We start from the raw sequence: 8436 nt of genomic DNA, 5'->3' as shown, positions 1-8436 counted from the left end.
GAACTGGCAAAAAAAAATGGGCAACGGCAATGGAAGTGGAATGAGCCTTAACAAAAGACCATTACCGTAACAAACCAGTTTATGAAAAACTTATATCAGGTTAGGGGCAAACCCAAGCTACAACCTTAGGCTTATCTTAAATACTTGTAGGGGTCAGATCATCATCTCTGAATGTGATTTTCAGTGAAAATCCTCACTGCCACAGCGTGTCTTGGTCTAGGGAGTCACAGCCTTGCAAACTCCGAATCTGGAGCATGCCCTTGTTCTCCAGGGCAGAGGCCAGACTGAAGGCTGATTGATGAAAACACATACAAAAATAATTTACTAAGAACTTTAAATTCAGTGGCAGCTCATAAAAAATACATTTTCAAGGGAAAAGAAAGGACTCTGTCATACATAGAAAAATATGTTGGTTTTACATGTTGTAATCATGTTGTACTGGTGTAAAGGCAAGCAGGAAAATGTTGGGTTATCAACAGAAAATCCCAATGCTTAATGATAGGGACAATTAGGAAAGTGTCACATGAGATCGTTAGGTCATTCTCATTAGAGAAGTTTAAAATTACTTTTGATGAAATGCAAAAGAGTTGCAGTGGAGAAAGCTCTTGCGTGGTATAGTGACTGGACTGAGAGTGGCATCCATGGTTTTGTGTGGACAAAACTTCATGAGATACTAATTGGGGCTTTATTTAACTGAAATTCAATACCCGCAGATGCTGGCTCTGTGACTTGACATCAAGAGTCTGGCCTTGTGTTTTCAAGTTTGCTCTAACGCTCTCTGTCTCCTCTTGGAAGAGATTTTATTGACATGATAGAAATCTTCTTTCCTTCTTTCCTTCACACAGAGCATCTCCGCATTTGAAGACGTGTGTAGTGCTGGAGGATTCATTCTGCTGTAGCCCTTCTTCAGCACTGTACATCTGCAGTTTACATAGATGCACACATCCCGCAGTCTAAACTGGTATGTGAGTGGGAAAATGTCACTATATACTGTTAATTCATCCATCCCTCAGCTTCTCTTTGGCTTTCCTCCCACAGAGCCTCTGGGGGGAATCTCTCCTTCCCAGCAACAGGGGGAGCAGGGGCAGGAGATGCTCAGGGAGGAGGCTGATATGACCTTGATTTCCACAGCGGCACAGCCAGGAGAGTTTCTCTGGTGGGGTTTGAAGTACCCTTGGTTTGCACAGCAGTGATAAATTTCACTAAATGCAACGGGTAACATGATGGTAATCAGGGGAAATGAAAAGATGTAGCAGACCGAATTGAAAGAGGTAACTGGCCAGGGAAGGAATGGCTGTACGTCTGTTTGGAGGGTCGCATATGTGAGACGTGCTCTGCAGTTCACGAGCTGCACTGGTCTGTAGACTTTTCAGTAAAGTCACATTTGCTCTCCCACCAGGTCCGGCAGGAGCACCGGGGTGGGAGTTTTTCAAACTTTCTCTAAGCAAATTTTATGGGAAGATGTGGTGAACATTCCCCTGCCTTGTCAGGCATACACCTCCGCTGGGCTTACGGGTGGTTTTCCAAAAATTACTGAATTGAACATCTCATATCTTCAGGATGTGGATAAGAGGGAGAAACTGGGGAGATCGAAACCCCCCCAAACTACTTGACTATACAGCTACGGCTCCCTGTGCTCCTGTTTCCAGCCGTAGCAGTGTCAGCAACCTTCTGCTAGCATGGGTGGGTGTAAAAGTTTTTCTGAGATCCCAGAACTGAAAGACTCTTACCTGTATCTTTGTTTTCCTTCTTGTGCTAATAACAGCAGCTATATTCCTAATAAAAATATTCAGAGGACCATGTTACGTCTGTTTCTTAAATTGTGATCATTATGTGACTAATCATAATAATAATATGATATTAGGGGAAAAAATGTTGGAAGATATTCCCTAGAGGGAAATGAATTTCTTTTTATCATCTACAGTAGTTTATTTCACATATTCATGACCCTCCTGGTATTCTTTTTTTTTTTTTTTATGATGAGCCATAAAAATGACAAAATACATTAGCAAAGTTCTCGGTTTATGCTAAAATGACCATATTCAAAAATAATAACAGAGACTTGTATCAGCAATGCAAAAGATGCATGAAGTAATTGGTGCTTAATTTGTACACAAACTGTCAAGGCAGTTTTCCTCACGGCCTGCATCTTCTGAATTCATTAGTCTCTAATTAAGGCCAGTTGGGACCAGCAGTTAGAAGGTTAAAGAGGTTCTGACAGCCCTAATCATTGCTCAGGAAGCTGAAAATGTATGCAAAGTCTCGGCAGATGGGGTGAGATCTGCTTCTGCCAAGTGATAACTGTTATTCCTTTGCACCTCCAAAGCTGTCATCCTAATAGGCACATTTTAAATTTATTAATGCTCTAGTTACAATGCATACACAGTCTCTAATGGTATGTCATTCAGAGTATATAAACTGAGCAATTAACACATATTACCTGGTAATGGTAAAATTATTTGTTGCCTGTTTGATTTTTTTTTTTAGTTTTCTAATCCAGCAAGAATAGTCATAAGCAAAGAGTTTTCTTTGTTAAAAAGGGGGGATTCTGAGCTGCTTGTTTGTTGACCATTAATTCTTTGTTTCTACAGACAAAAAGCTCACAAGCCATAACTAACTTTTCTTTGATTTCCAGTGCCTCCAAGATTTGGGTTTCAGGGATTATACATTTGTCAAACTTGAAATCTAAAAACGTGTGTTTTGAATACTTCAAACATAATTTTAAAAGGGACTGTATTTTTTTAATCAATTTAACTTTTTTTCAGTCCTTTTTTAAAATAATGTGTGAATTGCTCAGAAAATTGTCATCGCCCTCCCCCCGCTTTCCCCACTACTTCAGTGAGATGCCCGTATTTTGTTCCCCTCTGTGGTGGTATCTCTCTCCTTAATCCTATTTGGTTTAAAGCTGCCTAATCAAGAGAAAGGCGTGTTTTTAGGTCTCTGTCCATCTGAAGGCTTCAGCCATGGGAGGCCTGTAATTGCATGTAGCACTTGGTGCGAGGGCGGGTTGCAAGGGGGGAGCCTACAGCGGAGCCTCCCATCCAGGGAGCGGAGCAGCCACCGGAGCCTCGGCTGCGGCGGGAGCCCAGGAATTGCAAACAGTGCTAATAATGTGATAAGATGTTAATGTAAGCAACAGAACAATTATGCACCCAGTGACTTATAGACAGGCCAGGAACCTATTCCTCTGTTAGAATTAATTGATTTTGCTCTGTGTAATGAGCATAGCACAAATAGGGAGAGAGAAGGTAGTGTAATTGAACCTTGGGCCTGGCTCTACCCTCACCAGCCTGAGTCATGAGTGACTCCGAAAAGGTCAAAGGATTTCAGATAGTACAATATCATCGTGAGACACAGTCGCAGACCAACTTTTTGCTGCTGAGGTTTCTCCAGATTGCGTTTCGGATCTTAGTGCCTGATGGCAAGTCATCAGAGACAAGACCTGGAGTGCCCCTGCCAGCCAGCAACCCCAGTCTTGTGTTTTCTTGACACATCAGCAGTCCTGCTGAAGTCAGAGGAGAGTTCTCCCGAGTGAGAGCTGTGTGGCCAGGCCCTGTGTCAGCCAACGGGACTCGCCTGATGGCTACAAACAGCACCAGGGAACTGCTGCCGAGGTGGTCCTCGCTGGGACCTGGGGTAAAACGACGCTGCTATCCTCCTCCGCTCTACAAAAGTACTTTCTGCAGTAGGTCTCGCGGCAGATAAGGATCATTAGTACTGTTTTACATTGGGGAAGCTCAGGAAAAGAATGGAAAATTACTTGTGCCAGGGGTGAAAAAACCCCTGGAAAACATAGAAACCCCCATCTATAGAACATATAAGAGGGGAAGGGAATCAAAGCTGATAAATTATAGAGAACAACTTTGACCTAAATTGCTTTCAGAGAATGGGTAAAAACCTTGATCACCTTGACCTGCATCACTGTTGTATAGGAGAGCGTAACTCTAATGATCTTCACTTTCTGATGTGGATGTACAGCAGAGCTCTAATCCTGACACCTTTCAAGTTTGAGCAGCACATAACCAGCGTGGCATATGCTTAAGCCTAAACTGTAGATAGCCCCCCTGAGCTAAGGTAGCTTTATGCTAGGGCAGTTCATTTCCACTGAGATCTCTCTTACCTGAATGATCTGCTTTGCTCTTAGACCATCGCTAAGTGGTGCAGTACCTCCTAGGTTGAGTTTCAGGTTATAAAATGTACCCTCTCCAGGGCTCTAGGCAAAGACAGACATTTCTTTTCATCAAAACAAAGCACACACTGAGGCAGAACCAGCTCTCAGGATACCCCTCTGCATCCACAGTTTGATGTGTATTCCCATTATGGGGCTCCCCTGTCTCCCCCAAGCAGGGGGAGCCCCACGAACCCCCATGAGAGAGGGAGGATGGTCCAGAACTGCGACATGTTGCTGGAGAGTCCTTACTTGCACCCAAGCACTGCTCACTAGGTTGTCCAAAACACTTTTAATTTTGGATTATTATATATAGAAGTAGGCGAGAGCTGAATTTTCTACACTGCTTCTAACCCAATAAATGAGAGTGTTAAATTATAGCGGTATAATGTGGTGGGGCTCTGGTTTAGGACCGTTTGAGCAGCCAGAAGGCACGCCATGTCAACGCGGAGCTAGAAAACCACTCAGCTGTGGAGACACAGCTTCCCGTTCCTTCAAGTACCTCTCTCCCAACCAGTCCGGAGCAGAGAAACCAGCGAATATCATGTGCTGCAGATGGATCAGCGATGGATCGCATACAGCTAGCTGAGTCTGGCATGGTCTGATTCCTCTTGTGTTTGCTGGCTACTTACCCAGCCAACAGCCAGACATTTGTGGGGTAAATCACTTCCAGTTGTTACACAGAAGAAAACTGTCCAGCAGTATAAATAATATTTCCTCTCCGACAGGGGTTTCAGTGTTTGCCTGTGGCTCTGGTGCTCTGCTGCTTCCCTTCAGCCCCCTGCCCAGCACATCTTCTCCTGGAGAAGGATATGAAATCCCTGCTATAGACCAGTCACGAACAAAAAAAAAGAGGTGCCAACTATTTTCTCTTAATTTTTGTCTCTATCTGTACACAGAGCACAAGTGGACGATGATACAAAAGGCAATAGAAATTTTAGGTCAAAAGTAATGGAGGCGAAATTCCTGTAAAATTGCGAGTGGCAAAGTTGTTTGGTTTGTACCTTTTATAATTTCTAAAACTTGAGGGACTGGACACAGACCAGTGCTTTTTCAGGAGAGAGTTCAGCCCACATGAAAATTGCTAGATGTTGCCGTGGCTTTTACTGGCTGGTTTATGCTGAGGAGGCTCTGGGGATAGGGAAAACTTAGCAGCGAGGAGCTTGCTTTTGCTTAAATTCTGCAATTTGTTGCTTTTCCCATTACCTTCTCCTCTAGGCTGTCCGAGGTGATGCCCCCTTCTCACTGCCTGCCCAGAGTCACACGATGGCCGCCTCCTGCCAGCCAGCACAGAGATTTCTCTGCTACTTTCCAGCCTCCCGATGCCGGTGTAGGAGGGCAGCAGAAGGAAAAGGGCCATGCAGACGATGACCCCACACTGCGCTGAGCCCCGGGTGCCATCTCTGGCCCATTGGCATCTGGTGTAGCGTCGAGAAGTCAGGGTAAGCAGAAAGACATATGGGGAGCTGTTGGTGGTGTCACTGCTTTGCCCTGAGTCATGGTGTGTCGTCCCAGGCGTACGTGCCTGCAGACCTCCTGGGCAGGGGGAGGGTCTGTTGCTCATTGCGGAGCAGCCAACGCTCAAGATATAATGGGAAACGGCCCCCGCGGCTGGAAAGAGGCACCGGCTTCCCCCATGGCCCACGCTCGGGGCGGCCAGTCTTCCTCCAGACAAACTGACACGGTACGGGAGGAGGGAACAAGCTGTCAGTGCCACAGCTGATGGTGCTCAATGCTACGATCGCTTCCGCAGGTTGGCTGCCAGCACTGAGACGGTGCCCTACTCGGGAGGTGTTCCCTTCGCAGGCGTGCTACCTGTCAAACGTCACGCAGGCGAGGGCACTGCGTGCCTGGGGCCAAACGAGCCCCGTTGGGCCAGACGGCGAGCTGAGGACAAGGCGAGGGTGAATTAATCGCTGCGCTTGTGTGCGGTGCTTGCTGCAAGGTGTGAGGTGAAACACGTGCAAGCCAAACCAACCTGAACGTGCTGCAGAAAGAAGGGCTGGAGCTAAGCCCCTTTTCAATAGGAATTTACTCGGAGCAGGCTAGGAGTACAAGCGTGAACCATCACGGGTTGCTTTCTGAGCAGCTACATCTCTGTTTGAATCTCCTGACATCTGGTACCTTCCTCCAGGACAGGTAGCTTCTCCACCTCAAGGCCAACCAGATTTTTCTGCAGCCTTGTGCTAACTTTCTACAGCAGGGAGAGCTGCCATTATAAATATTTTTCTGCAGGGCTGGAGTCTCTTCTAGCCCAGCAGGAAGCTGATGGTCCCCGCGGCTTGCTGAGCCTCCTGGTTATTCAGTGATGGTGGCCACATCTCAGGATGTTCAGTAGGACCCAGGAACGATCTGCAGGTTGAAAACACAAGCCATGGAATGTTTCTGTTGAACTGGTGATCACAGCCTATGCAGCTGAGGTTAAGAAATGTTGTAGTTGTGTTTGAGAAATCCCAGATGCCATTGCCAGTTCATAGTTATTCTGTGTGCATCAGAAAAACCCAACAGATCAAAAAACATTTGAGAGGGTGTTTGTCCTCCTACTGTGTTTTTCTCTCTGTGCAAAACTTAACAAGTGTCTACTTTAATAACTATGGTGCTGTATAGTTTAAATTTCCTTACTTGTGTAACTGTTTTCTTGCATTAAATAGCCTTTCTTAGTGTTTGCCTGGTGGAAATTTTCTTGCGGTGGTGGAAATGCTTTCTAGTTCCGGATTATCACTCTCATCTCTCTACTTCAGCTGAAGAAACAGAGGTTCAGAGCAGCTAACTGAATAACTGAAGGGACTGGCAGCAGCAGAACCAGACGGCACAAACAGCCCCAGCTTCACGCTGTGGTGAACCTCAGGTACAGCTCTTCCAGGGTCGCACCGGAGCAAGTGGGGTCCAGCCAAAACCCTCCCTGCCATCCTCTACCCCAGAGGAAAACCTCTGCAGAGAGTTTATGGGCAGATTCATACTCTTGGGTATCTCACCAGCACAGGGCTCAGCATACAGCCAGGGGGAATGATCACATTTAATATTTTATTATTGGGAGGACTCTTGCACCACAACATGAAGCACCCTGAAAAACGCTGTAGCACAGCTGGTGGGACAACAAGTGGCAGTCCTTCTAAGACCAACTAATATGTATAGCAATCATCTTTTTCTTAATCATTTGGTGATTTTGGAAAGCTTGTTTTGGACTGTAGCGTAGCACCACTGAGCTCCAGAGGACACACGATACAGCTCTGGGGCAAGTGAGACGTACCAGGCGGTGTAAGGCTTGCTTTCTGGACTGTCTTGGTGTGCTCTTACAGGCTCCCACACCGTACACTTCCCCGCACTACTGGTACGTCAGGACTTACCCTTATGGCAAAATACTCCATTGCCCATGGAGTTGCTGATGTGGCTCAGTTTTGAGGAACCTTTTACGGACCCTGGGCTCAAAACCTGAAAATTTGTAGTGACACCCCGGGATAAACAGTAGATGAATGCCCCAGCAGTGGTAACTGTCTGTATTGCCCTCTGTGAGCCGTACATTTCTGTTTATGCAGTATAAGCATCAATCTAATAGAGACCCCTTCCCTTTAGTACGTAAAGGAGACTCTACTGCATGGGTCCTTGTAATAGTTGATCTGCCCAGATCTTGGATTCATGTCTTCAAGCTCAAACCCAACCTTAAACAGTTGATTTATTTTTTTAAAAAAGTCAATGCTACAGCCTGTTCATATCACCAGAGTTTGATCAATGCATCTGATATTTCTTGCTTGCTAAAAGGATGTTTTGTAGCTGACCTCCTCAGCTGGGGTTTCACAGGGCTACAGCACTCTTGCCATGGCTGGGTTTGTCCCTGCACCGGTGCTCCCTGGGCTGCCCTGTACCTTGCCTTCTGTCCTACTCTGACAAAGCAGGCAGCCAAAGCTTGCCTTCAGGTTTGTAAGCCCACCTTAACAGCTCCTCTATCAATCACTCTCACTCTTCAGCGTGGGGAGAGGGAAAAAAAAAAAAAAAAAAAAGCCCTGGCACCTCCAGTTCCCAGGGATCCCTGGACGTCTTGCGTCTCATTCACACCAGGCTCTAGATGTGCCACTAGCCAGCCTGCGTAAGAGGAAGCCAAATTCTTTTTTCTAGTGCCACCTTTTCTTGCAGTCAACCCAGCTTGATGAAACGAGCAGAGATCTGTCCCCATAAGCTTAAAAGGTGTTTTAAAAGTTTTGGTGTGGAAGAAACCTCCTGTGATAAATAATATAAAACATAAAGAAGAAAAATGGAGGCATTTATCAAGC

The 8436-nt window shown here is 45.9% G+C and overlaps 1 long non-coding RNA gene across 1 annotated transcript; it reads left to right on the top strand.

The window, feature by feature from the left end:
• Positions 1-760: 760 nt before the first annotated feature.
• Positions 761-5604, top strand: LOC129205244 (uncharacterized). The gene is made up of 3 exons (XR_008576671.1): positions 761-961; positions 4897-5023; positions 5387-5604. It is a non-coding gene; the product is annotated as an uncharacterized LOC129205244 (long non-coding RNA).
• The last annotated feature ends 2832 nt before the right edge of the window (positions 5605-8436 follow it).

This window comes from Grus americana, chromosome 3, assembly GCF_028858705.1.
Source record: "Grus americana isolate bGruAme1 chromosome 3, bGruAme1.mat, whole genome shotgun sequence".
NCBI classification, from domain to species: Eukaryota; Metazoa; Chordata; class Aves; order Gruiformes; family Gruidae; genus Grus; species Grus americana.
This window is presented reverse-complemented; position numbering and strand designations above follow the sequence as displayed.